At 41.1% G+C, this 13,540-nt stretch overlaps 1 long non-coding RNA gene across 1 annotated transcript; it reads left to right on the forward strand.

The window, feature by feature from the left end:
* Positions 1 to 9,417: 9,417 nt before the first annotated feature.
* On the forward strand, positions 9,418 to 11,410 carry LOC130137918 (uncharacterized). The gene is made up of 3 exons (XR_008816354.1): positions 9,418 to 9,676; positions 10,830 to 10,907; positions 11,050 to 11,410. It is a non-coding gene; the product is annotated as an uncharacterized LOC130137918 (long non-coding RNA).
* The last annotated feature ends 2,130 nt before the right edge of the window (positions 11,411 to 13,540 follow it).

Raw genomic sequence — 13,540 nt, forward strand, 5'->3', positions numbered from 1 at the left:
GGACTTTCATGAGAAAATTACTTCTTCTAGCCTGACCGAAAATGGCGCATCAAGCTTGAATCAAAACCCTATGTTCCTTTAACGACGCTAAGTCAATTTACAAAGCTTAGTCAAATTGCGAGGGTAGAATTTGAGTTTACCTTAAAAAAGGGCTTGTTCGAAAACACAAAAACATTCTCTATTACTTTTGCTTTTGACTTCCCCTTTACAATTAGAAAATAAAATAAAAATATTACTCATGCTCTATATTTTCTATTGATATTTCTCTCGATATTATATGTACTTTTAAGTTGCGAATAACAGCAAGATTTGTAAGTAGAAGAATCCAGAAATATACTTGTATCTCCTAAATTTTGCTGGACCAAACTAAGCCAATGACAAAGTGATTGGATGCCTGGATGGCCTTCCATTGAGTTCCTTTGGCACTAACTAACTAAGGGCCAACTCACACTGTCCCTTTTTCACTAACTTAGAAGGACCATCTTAATCCTCTTTCCATTGCAAAACAACGCCATTCAATTCAAAGTCTTTTTCACTATCATTTGACACAATTAATAAATCCATAAATTAATTAGAAATCTTGAAAGAATCAATTGACAATAGTTTATTGCAGTAGTTTGAATGGGGTTTTTTTTTTTGAAGCATAGTTTGGTTCGATGTGACTCTCTAATTCCTTCAACTACTACCTCCAATAAATATCGGTAATGAAGGAGAGGTTTGGAGAAACGTGGCCAAGCAAGCTTTCGATGAGTTGAAAACGGCTCATTTGATAGTATCCAAATGCTCGGTCGGAGTCAACAGTCACATGAATGAAATCATGGGTATGGTTCGTGTTGTGAAAACAACTCTCGCGAAAATCATCTCCTATCAGCTTTCGCAGGATTTTGCTAATTGTTGATTAAATTTTTTCTAAACACATGTCTAATTTGTTTTGGCGCAAAAGCACGGCCCTTAATTGAATTCACAGGAGTTGAAGAGAAGCTATACCAATTATTGATTGTATTCAGGAATGTTTCCAGCTGCAAATGGACTTGGTCTAACGTTGTTTAATGTCAAGCTTAATATGAAATAATGACTCAAATCCTTTAATTTCTTTTTGGATCGAAAAATCCAAATCCTTTAATTTGAGATGAATACAAGTGTGACAAAATTTCATCCAAGTCTGAAGATTTACCATAGGCAGTCTCGCATTGTCTGCAAGTTGTTTCCTTTTTGCCTTTTTTTTTCTATTACAATAGATAATTTGCAAGTATTAGCTGAGAAGGCGACGAGCCACACCTCTCAAATGGTCCATAACTCAGCTGGACAAAAGCTGAATAGCCGATATTCAATCACCGTGAGGCACTCTAACAAAATCTATCCCCAAAGTAGAAACAGCAGGATTTGAGATTCGCATCTAACAAATATAAGGAAATTCGACCAATCTGACCTTATTCCAGGTGTATCATTGATCCAAACTCGGTAATCTAGCGGCTTAACAGAACCAACCAAATACAACTCATCGCAGGTCGGTTATATGCTTTGAAAACATCCAATTGTAGGCCAGAGGGATCATTCACTACGATCTTTGTTCGTATTGCTCGAATTCAATCTACGGCAATGGAGTTGAAAGCTACAGCGATTTGGGGCGAAGGAAGGAGGGGACGACAAATTGACGGATCTTTCCTGATTTGCCCTCAGATCTTCTTCTGTTGGCGGGCATTATTCGGTGTCAGATTCGGTGATTTCGTCGTTTACGTGAGGGGCACTGAAGGAAGTTTCGCTAAGATGGGAACGTTCAGAAAGACCTGCACGGCGATGCCTTGCAGTTGTATTTTAGCCTTGACAGAATGAGACGTGCTTTTTTGGACTTTGGGTTCCTTTGATGTCTCCACATTAGCATTTTTGACTCGGGACCGGTTCAATTAGTTGGTTCCAGCTTGAATTCAAGTTAATATTTTATCTGTTGTGGAGGTATAGGAAAATGTGATTACTCCATTACGATGGCAAGCTTCTCGAGTCAAATATTTTCAAAGTCAAGCTCGAATTGATCTAATAACTCGAGTTCTCCAAATTTGAAAAGAATGTAATTCAACCTAAGTGCCTACCAAGTTGAGCTTAATTACGAGTTGTGGAGAGAGACAATATGATGACTTGCTATTACGCAACAATTCTTGAATACTCTCTAAATGACTTATATTGAATTGGATGCAATAGCTTTTTATTAGATAAATTAACTCTGATTTTGAGTCGGGTCATTTTGTCTAAAAACTGACGCGACTATTGACAAAGCGACTGCAATCGGAAATCATGGTATTTGTTTTCCCATAATTGCTCGATTGGAGATATGAATTGCACGATCATCGGGGTTGAATGTTTTACATGTAGAAGAACGCGCCCATAAACTTCGAGAACAGAAGAAAAATGAAAAGCCAGAAAACAATTTAAAACAAAATAATGAAAAACGCAAACCCTCCTCTGCTTCCTCCAGTTTCGGACACCGTCTCCGATCAAACGGGTACGATTCTCCCACCGTTCAGTCTGACTCTATCCTCCTCCCTTTTTTAATTTCGGATCGTCCCTCGGATTCTGATTCGGCCTCTCTCCCTCTCTAGCACAAACAGTGACGACCTTGACCGATGATCAATCGACCGATCTCTGCCGAAACCGGTTTTCAGCACCGCCATGGCTGGCGAGACCCTAGAAGCAGCGGGCATCGTGCGACGAGACCCTGTCCCACGGCTCTGAGGAGGAGCAGCAGCAGCAGCAGCTCAACGATTGTTGACTAACTTGCTAGACGTTGACTTTGTTCGATTCGCATGCTGGTTTCAAGGGACAAACATCAACGTTCTCTATCTTAAAGGGAAAATACATCTACAAGCTACCAAGACGGAAGGGAAAGTTTGACATGGACTTACTGCCTTAAAAGGGATTGCTGTATGACCTCCATTCAGTTAGATCAGGTCGACCTTTCGATGTCGAAATGGTGCTGTTAGATGCTAGATTTCAGGTGCATGTGAATTTAGAAAGATTGATCTCCACCACCTCCCAAAGGAGCCTGGTAAAATGGAATGTTTGAGAATACCCTTGATTGATGGGACATCAATAAAGCATATGCCTGAATGTCAAGGATTGAAGAGTCCACGAATTCTCAGTGCTTGCCATCGTTCCTCACTGACTACAAAACCTTCCATCGGTCACTTAACTTCCTTATCGAGGTTTCTCTGCGAGGAGCTGGGATCATGAAGCTACCCGGCTCGATTGGATCCCTCGTCAGCCTTGAACACTAGTCTTCCAGAAACTGCAAGTCAATTTATACACTACCAGACTCAATCTGGACTTTGGAATCACTTGCTGAGTTTGATAAATTGAACACGGACATAGACAAGCTGCCTGGTTTGGTCGGGAACACGAAGCATTTGAAAGTTTTGAAGATGAGCCTCTACGTCATAAGAACGATAACTAGTGCAGTATGGAAGCAGGAAAAGCTAGAAAAATAGATTCAGATCTTAGTGAAAATTTGCTAATAGAAATTCCATTATATCTGGAGATATTCTTCCCGAAAGATTTTGAAACTGACATGTGCTGAGATACACCAAGTACTGAGGCTCGTAGAAATTCTTATCTGTCTACATGTTCATACCGAGTTGATGATGGCATTTCCAATCTCTCGAACTTGAAAAGCTTGAGAGATTTGTCTTTGGGATGCTGAAAGTCTCCTCACCCTGTTGACCCGTCTAAGCTTGTGGAAGATGCTATCCCCCGGTTAAACAAACTGGAGTCTTTAGAGTTGTCCTCTTCGACAATGACCACCATATCACCATATATTACGCAGCTTTCTCATCTCAAAGAGAATTGAACTTTCTAATGAATGTCTGCAGTGCCTCCCAATGCTTCCCTGAAGTTTAACGCCCTTATGAATCAGACATTGCCGGTCAACGCATACATTGATAGACCTATCAAACTTAAAGAAACTATCAGAACTTGTAATTGAGTATTCTGCAGTTACAGAAATTCCAGGCCTTGCGAGTCTAGAAAGTCTTAGAACTTTGGAGTTGAACGAACTCAACCAACAGCACAGATTGGGTGATCTGAGTGGCTTCAAGAAACTAATGGCTTTTCATTTACATCATTGTGGTAATCTGGTTGACCAGAATTTTTGGAAAATTCATGGATCTCCTCCAGCAACTCAGTCCTGAAGTTTCCTAATGTATCAACGTTAAAGAAATTAGAACCGGTAGGCATACTTCACTATGGGTGATTTGGAAATTCAGCACATTATGGAGTTGCTTGATCAAACTTGGCAAGTTTCTGCAAAAGAGAAAAAAATGGATACCTGCTCTGTTGAGTACTTTTTTCTGATAAGAAGTGCCTCCTATTCTGTTATAGATATGAATCACCAAGAAGTTTATGCAAATCTTCTTTTCATGTGCACTTGGCATGTTGACTTTTTATATGATTTTGTAATTCTATATACCCTTGTTCAGATCTTCTTTGTTTTAATTTGGTTCGGTTTAGATGTTTCAGTGGCTTTGAATTGCTAATTAACTTTCCCAGTGAGGTCAAGTCAATTTGTATAACTTCCAAGTGCAATATTTTGTCAATTTACTATACAGCGATTTATCGGAGGTATCCTTATAATTGCTACTTCGTATTACTAAATCCGAAGTTGTTCGATACCCATGCTTCATGCTGGAGCGCGTTAAACTTCGTCATACCATATAGGATAAACTAGTTGTTATAAAGTGTGTGAAATATCTCAGCACTTACGGCATCACCTCTACGGCAATAGCCTCCTCAAAATTGCAAGGTGTAGAAGATAAATACTCTACATCGATAAGACAGAACAAAAATTGCAATAGCCTCCTCGTTTTAACGTGGCATTAACATTAGCTACCACTCTCAGAAAGAGAGAAAAAAAAAATAAGACAGAACAGCGCACGGTTGGTGCAAGAAGACCGAAACATCACGCGATTAGAGGGTCCAAGTCAAAGTCTACGAAGACTTGGACTACGAACAGTCCACGAAACAACTTACTCGAGAAGGAATCGCACCAATGATTCATTTTATTTGGCACTTTGTGCGTCACAGTCAGACTTCCATAAACATAGAGATTTCATCAAAAAGATTAAGAAAAAATGTCACTAGATCACTCTATAAAATTCAACACCGATTCATTTGCTCTCTTATTCACCCGCAAAAATCACATGACAACAAATCGATCTCAAATTCTTATATTAATCGATAATTTCGTCTTGCGATTTCCTCTGATCAAATACCATCATATGAAAATCGAAAATCATATAAAAACAAACTCTTAGGGTGTGTTTATCGAGCTTTGAAAATGTTTTTAGAAAATTCATTTTCTGAGAAAGTAAACCAGAAGAATTTGATTATGGTGAAAACAAGATGAAAGAATTGATTTTATCCTAATTGATAATAAGTAAATCCACTAAAGGCGGTTTGTATCGTTAAAAGTAACATATATTGACTAATAAATTAGAATCAATATCATCTTTGTTTATTCAGTAATCCATCAAAATAACAACGATTACAAAGAAATTAGGATAGAAATCAAGGAAAACGATTCATTCTTGCCAAATCATTTTCTCTAAGCTTATTAGCCCATGTTAAACGTTTTCCATCGATCGCATAGTTTTACATAATTCAAACACCGGAAAGTACGGAAAAAATTTCTGAAAAATGATATTTCATCAAATAAAGTGACCCTAAGTTAAATAAAGGAGGAAGAACAGGAGGGGCAGTTCCATCTTTTTTCTTTCTTTTTTTGGGAAAGTTATTACCCTTTGGGACAAAATTGTACAAGTGTTTGCAAGCTCACGTCGTTGATAGAAGTCAGATTTGAATGACGGTAGACCATATAATTGATTCCAATGAAGAGATCCAAAGTGAACAATCATATCCCTTTATATTCTTTCTTGTCCCGAAAAGGAGAGAACAAAACTGAAGTGCTAAAAAGAAGTTGGACGAATGTTAAGGCCACTGTTTGATAACATGATTTTTCTTTCTTTTGGCCGGCAGCATTTGATGAATGACTCCATAACACAAATTCAATGATTTCGGGGGATTTTCAATGATAATCTGTAAAACAACATGTGTTCATCGTTTCGCATAACAGGTTTTATTTAATGGCATCTTAATTAAAAAAGATGTGCGCTTTTACTCTATAAGCACGGGCTTTTCGTCATTTGAAGTTTAACAAAATAAATCTGGGTTATTTACAAGTAATGTTAGTAAGTATACTAAAATTGATATATTAAGTGATATTGATCAAATCATCTTAGCAAGTGAATGAATGGATTCGTGAGAATAGATACTAGACAAGTGTGAAAATACAAACGGTTCTCATTTACTTTCATAAAAAAGTCATTTTTTGGAAAAACTGAATTTTCCAGATCTAGAGAATCTTGAGCTTTCCAAATTGCTATTAAAAATGTCCTTAACTTTCTACTTTATCATGGAAAACATAAATTTTCAGTTTTGTATTAAGTTGACATGGAATCTTAATTTTCTTAGGAAAAAGTCCTGACCTTTCAATTTTATATTGCAACAAGATATCTATATCGCAGATTTGACATATAAGTTTAGTAGATAATTTCAGAGTTTCTACCTTGGCCCCTAGTCTAATGTATGCCATCACAGCACTTGTCTTTTATTTCTTTGCCCGATCGGCCCATCGAACTGGATCGACCGGAGTTCACCTTGATTAGGATGGGGGGAAACGAACTTGGTTGGAAGTTTGATATCTGCTTTTGTTGACTTCGACTTTGAATGAATCCACACTTATTTGTTTGGGGGGGGTGGAAGTTGATTGTAATCCACAAAATTTCTACACGACTTGTTCAGTAATTTTACCACGTTAAAAAACATAATAATTGTCAACTATGACAAGTTGGAGCGATACTTCGAGGAAGCATCCTTACTGACCAAATTTTGTAGCAAAACTGGCCCACGGCTCTCTGCATATTCAGCCAATCCTGTGGCTTCTAAGTTCATTGACCTACCGAAAAGTCATTCAGAAAAATCTTGCTTTTTAGTTCCTTAATGTTCTGTGGTGAAGGAACAAAGAGGTCTTGATGGTTAAGGCCCGCATGCATCTATACGAAAAGTGTTTCTTTTCCTTTATAAAGAGCAGGAGTTAGGCAATGGATCCTACCTATTTTCTCTTTTTCTCCGGGCTTTTGAGCAAATGGAGGAAGCTCAATTTCGATTCAAATGGAAGGAGTCCAATTTAAAAAATCTGCAACAAGACTTTTGGACTTTCGTTTAGTAAAATAAAAGTTCAGTAGAGTATGAGCAAAGCTAAAGCTATCGGAGAACAAATCTGATCTTCCATTGATCTCGATTCAAGAAATTCAAAACTTTTCAAGAGTCTTTTTTTGACTCATCATGATTAATAAATTCAGTCTTGAATTTTTTTTATCACGCTTGGATCTACATCTGAAAAGACTTAAGGACTCATGAATTCCAGAATGGGAACATTTTTACACCTCCGGATCTAGCGAGATTTTATTTTTTCCTCCATGTTGTCCTTATCAAGTAGCAGTCGGTCTGTTTAATCAACATCTGTATCTATCGAAAGCTGAAGATCTTGCTGGTGTTGGCGGATTCGCATCACTCATGCAGTTGCCGGCAAGCGCGATAGTGACACTGCAATTATATACGGGCAAAGACGCAAGCGTGCCTCGAGCAGTGTCATTATTGCAATCTGCGGGCTAGTGCGTGGGCATCTATCGAGACACGTGTTGTCAGGATTTCCAGTGGAAGATGATATTTACAATTTGTGGTCAGTTGAGTGTGAAGTTTGGTTGTCTCCTATGTCTAGAACTTGTACATGGTAGAAGAGCGAAGGCTTACTCGGTCTAATGGCTTAATCGACTTATCAACTTATCCTACGATTAGCTTTAGAGTTTGTGGAGGGATAAAATCTAGATTGCAATGTTTGGAAAGGGGGCCTTTTAAAGTGCCAGGACCAAATGACTTTTAAGCAGTATTTTATCGGCATCAGTGGATGACTGTGAGCTATTCAGTCGGTCTTGAAATTGAGAAACTCTGGCTTGGTGCTGGGAATTCAGAAAGCATCAACCAAACTCTTATCACCTTGATTTTCAAAGTTGACTTTCCTAAACGGTTGGAGCAATGTCGGTCTATTAGCCTCCGTAATATTTCCTTCGGTATTATCATTGAGATTATCATGATTTGATTGCATAAATTTAAGCTAAACTTGACTTCACTCAACCACTCAACCAAGTAAGTTTCGTTTCAAGTCATCATGTCCAATATAATATCATCATTGCTAAGGAAATCATTCATTAACCGTGCAAAATGAAGGGGAAGGAAGGCTACATGCTAGTCGAGGTGGATTTGGGCAAGGCGTTTAATAGGTTAAGGTGTGAATTCACGTGACTGGACTTCGTGGCTCATTGGTGCCTGGTGGATCCCATCAAGCGATTTATTGCGATTAACAATATGCAGCTTTTTAGGAATGGAGAACTAAGAAAAGCTCCAGGTGGTGTATAACAAGGGAATCTGCTTTTGCCTTCAATCTTTGTCCTTTGTATAGGGCGACTTTCTCACTAAATCATGAATTTCGTTGAGAAGAGTGTTTGGAAGCCTTTAATTTCCGAATTACATTTTCCATCCCTTCAGGTCATTTGTCCACAATTGCCACCTACATACTCGACCGACTTACCATTAAAAAGAAAAATTAGGTCCCTGCCACGAGGGCATTGGAATAATTTGGCAGCAACAAAATAGACATCCAATTGATAATCAACAACTCGTATGATCTCCGACCAAAAAACAACTTCTCATAGACTGGGGGCAGTTTTCCCCCAAAATAGCCCCAACTCGACACCCCAACCCCGAAGTTAACCAGCCATTTTCAATTAGAAGTGCACTTCTAATTGAAACTCTCTAATCAGCCCTACGATCCAACTACCGATTCGAGTAAAATGTTTTTCTAAGAATATAACAAAAAAGCTCATTTAATATGCTCGTTTTCTCGAAAGGAACAACGGTAAAATGGTCAGAAAGAGAAAATAATGGGCATAAGGAGACTGAACGGCACCTTTTTTTAGTGATCGTTTAAATCGAGAGAGATTAAATTATCAGATTTCTGGCAATCCAAATTGGAGCTGACACTGAAGTGATCCGAACAAAATTTTTGCACCGAAGTAAGCGCCGTATAAAATTTTTGGGCATTTTATGGTATCCTTGTTCCGAAAACAATGTCCGTCCGACGAAAGCCATCAAAATTAAAATATTGATCACGTGACAGGAAGGAACGAAGTAAAGTGCCGACGCACGCGAGAACAAGAAGGTGGAGGCGTTTGTTATCCGATCGCGGGGATAGGACAAGCCGAGTAGCCAAACGGCCCGTACCCCTGCGGTTTCGATACAAACAAAGCCGGCTCTCTTCACTCGCCCCCACGAGATGTCTTAACTACAAAAGAGAGAAACCTTCGAACAAACCAAACAGCGTCCTACACGCCTCTCCCCTTATATACGTGCACCGTCTCTACTTCTCACGCTCGTCGCGTTCTCTCTCTCTCTCTCTCTCTCTCTTCCTCTCTTCAGTTCGTTCGGCTTTGTGTTGATTCATTCGGAGCTCGGAATGGCCGCCGCCGCCGGAGCAGCACCCGCTCGCGCTTCGTTCGCTCTGAGGCAGGCGCAGGTACGGTGATGGGTGTCGGTGGGTTCGCGATTTCTCGAAATGGGTTTTCCTTGTGATGAGGCTTGGTGCCTTTGGATGATCATGGGTGTCGATTCTTGCGTGGTTGGTTTTTGTTTGGTGCTTGATCTCTGTGTTTGCTGGGATGTAGTTCTTTCGGGTTTTCGAGGCGTGTTATCAGCTTGACGTTAGCTGTTTTCCAAGACTGATGAAATGTGCTCGTTGTTTTGGTGCTGGAGGTGTTTTTTTGTCCGTTGGGTTGTGGTGAATGTTGAGTTTTTGTCATGGATTGGTGGAGAAGTGGTGTTTCGTTTAACTTTGTGGTGGAAAAAGAAGAAGAAACTGCTGTACTTTTAATGTGTTTACTGACTGGATTTATGAATTCTGCTGGAGGGGATATGCTGGTTCTGAATGCTTTTTCATGGAAGATGTGTGTGATGATTGATCAAACAGAGCGAATTTTTGGCTATGTTAAGGATTTGATAGGGCTCGTTGGGAAGATGAGTACGTGTTCTGGCGGTTTTCGAAAAACGGTCATGTTTGTGGCGGTAGTCTGGGTAGATAGAGGAATGCGTGAACTGCGTGAGCATCGCTAAAGCGTGCATTTGTAACTTCATTGGAAAGCTACAGCACTGCCAAATGAGCATTTCAAATATCTAGATGGACTAAATGAGCTGTCTGAGGTTAATAGTGAGTTCAGGCTAGCTAGACTAGGTTTTGGCTTTCTGCTGCTTTGTGGCTGCTCTGCTCACGATTCTAATCGTTCCGCTTCGCAAGCTGTAAATTTGGGGATTCAACTTGAGCACCCTTTCTGGTGATTGATCTAGTTTGGTCTTTTTCGATGTGTTGTCAAGTTGCTCTCAGGTAGTAGCTTTTGCAGGCATTAGGGGAGCCTAAAGTACAATATTATTCCTCTATTTGGATGTGAATCTTATAAAACTTAATTAGAGTCCCAGAGAAATAATTGTTTTTTGGCCATGAAGATAACGATGACCATATGCGTAGTCTGTCATGCATCTCAAAGCAGACAGCTTTCTGTGACTTCCGTTGCAAGTTTGTGGTTTCCGTTCCTCTTCAATCTTGCTTTTCTTCCTACCTCTCTCCGTCTTTGAGTTTTCAAAGAAGATAATAGCAAAAGACGCACCAAACTTTGCAGGCAGAGCTTACCATCAGCAGATTGACAGAGGAGAGAAGTTTGCAGAATTGAGAGAGAGATGCACTTAAGCGTGACCTGGTGAGTAATGTGCACTTTAATGTTTTCCCCATTACGTGCATCATGCCAATCTTGCCCCATCTCCAATATATGGTGCAGTATACTTTCTTTCAACATTCGAATACCAAGGCTTACGGGGAAAGATTGTTGCTTTGTTCATCAGGAGATGTTGAGGAAGACAGGTGGGAGAGCAATTCAAGTGGGATTTCCTTTCCTGTATGTTTGTGCGGTCGCTCTTGTTGCCCTTGCAGTTGGATACATTATCCACCCGTAGCTGAGATGGTTTTGGTCGCCGCCTAATTGGGCTTTAAGTAGATTGTGTATCTCTAGGGTTCAGCATTGTGTTGCCTTATTTTTTCGTCTGCAATCTCATGTATAAACCTGGAAGCTTTGGTATTTCAGTTGGAGATGATGTGCTCTTAAAATGTATATTCCTGGTTTGACTCTATGGATGGTGTAATTGGAAAAATCTTGAGTTCCCAAAAGACAAAAATGCAAGAAAAGTTCCGCAATCATTGTTGTTATTATTGGTATTTACAAAAGTTCCGGTACTACAAGACATAAATTGTAACAGTCTGAATTTTCGATCTTTTTCCCGGGATCTATGAAATGAATATTTTGGCCAATGCACTTGTAGTGAAATCTCACCCGGAAATGCGCATTCACGGGATGCTAACCTTAGGGGTAAGGCCGTTACGGGATCGAGTTCGCACGACCAAAGAACTCGACCTGGGTTCGACTTCGACCATATCGATTGACGAGGAAATGTTTTGAGCCAACCGAGACCGATCTATTTGATTGATCGTGTCTAAAGGGCACTAGTGACAGACCCTCGCAATTATATGACAACCGAGGTCGTCCCGGGTGGAGTAAACTTAAACGTGATTTGACTTAGTGTCGGTCACGGGTCGAGAGCGCGTAATTCCAGAGAGCCACCCGTTAGCCAGAGATAAGCTAAAGTTGCTATTGCTCGATTTTAGTCATTTCTTGGAATTCGGGCCCGGGAATCGAGAATTTTGAAAGTGACAATTTTGGATGGCCGATGACGTTTTTGGCTTGGCCAACCTTGGGGCCACCCATTTCTGCAAAAAAATGGATTTCGGTCCGGGGCCGGAAAAATTACGGTTTTGCCCCTGTGGGCACCGAGGCTGGATTCGGAGGCCGTTTGAGGTTATTTTTCGCGGCCAAGGTCATTTTGGGGTGGCCACGCACATTTAGAGTGGTTTTGGCCAAAAATTGGAATTTCGACAAAAATTGGAAAAATAATATTATTTTATTCCCGAGACTTTGACGTGGATTTTCGAGGGCTTGCGCGATGAATTTCGCGATTCCGACGCCATATTATGTTGGCCACGCATATATGGAACGCGTATGTGCAAAAATTGGAATTTCGGTTCGGGATCGGAAAATTACGAAAATGCCCCTAGGCCATTTTTGATTAATTCCGAAAATTGGATTTAATTTTGGGATTAACCAAGGTGAGTTAGGCTTAACTCAGGTCTGGTCAACCATGGTTAAGAGCAAATGACCATTCTACCCCTAAATTATTGGATTGGATCAAATTTGGGCCCTTGGATTAGGGGCAAAATTGTCCAATGGGCCTAGATTGTGACACTTGGACTCCACTAAGCTATCTTTGACCCATTTGACCAGATAGTCTTCTCTCTCTCTCTCTCGTGCAGACCCATTCAGCCATATTTTCCCCAGAATTTTCCTCTTCTTCTTCACGTTTCTGGTTCTGCAGTCCCGTTTCTGCCATTTTCGGTACTGTTCACGCCGGAACAGTACCAGCCGGTGCTGCCCCCCACCAAGCCAACATCACCAGCAACCATTTCCACCTCTGTGCAGCCACCACAGCCCCAGTTTTTGTCCAAAACAGCCTTGTTTCTCTGTTTTTCTCTTTCCCGGTCTGCAAACAGTACCGCCGGAGCTTCGCCGGAGCTCCGATCGTCGTTCCGTCGACACCCAGCCGTCCAGCCTCGCCGTACGTCGCCGTCCAGCCCAGTCCGTACAGTGTCCGTACGGGTACTGTTCACCGTCCGTACGGATCGCTGTTCACGCCGGACCGTCGGACCTCGCCGGCCGTCACCGGCACCTCGCCGGCCACCCGTCCCAGCTGTCCGTACAGCGTCCGTACGGAGTGTACTGTTCACCGCGTCCGTACGGTGCACTGTTCACGCCGTCCGTACATCGCCGGCGACGCTGCTGCCGCTGTCCCGGCCCGTTCAAGCCCCGTTCTGTGTCGCCTTTTTGGGTAAGTGTTTTCCCCAAATGTCATTTAGGACCTCGGGTATTTCTAGACTCGTTTAGTATTCGGTTTAAGTGATTTTAGGGACTGTTAGTGGTTATTTCGTGGCTGTCTTCGGGACTAAATTAGGGGCTGAATGTTTGGAGGTTGTGGGCTGATTGGGTGACGAAATTCGTGGTTTAGGAATGCTGAGTTAGGGCGGTGATGTCGAGGATCGATCGGGAATTAAATGGGTGATTAATTGGAAATGTATTGGCTTGATTGGGTTTATCGGATTAATTGTGTAGTTTGCTGTCATTGGCTTGTTCTAGTTTGTGATTGGGCCGAATGTGATGTGGTGCTATGCCGTGTGTGTGGCCGTGAGGTGTGGTGGCGTGGACATGTGAATGTGCATTGAGTTCGTGTG

The sequence above is a fragment of the Syzygium oleosum genome, unplaced genomic scaffold (assembly GCF_021117445.2).
Source record: "Syzygium oleosum isolate NSW1041296 unplaced genomic scaffold, Sole_v2.1 Sole_v2.01, whole genome shotgun sequence".
In the NCBI taxonomy this organism is placed as follows: Eukaryota; Viridiplantae; Streptophyta; class Magnoliopsida; order Myrtales; family Myrtaceae; genus Syzygium; species Syzygium oleosum.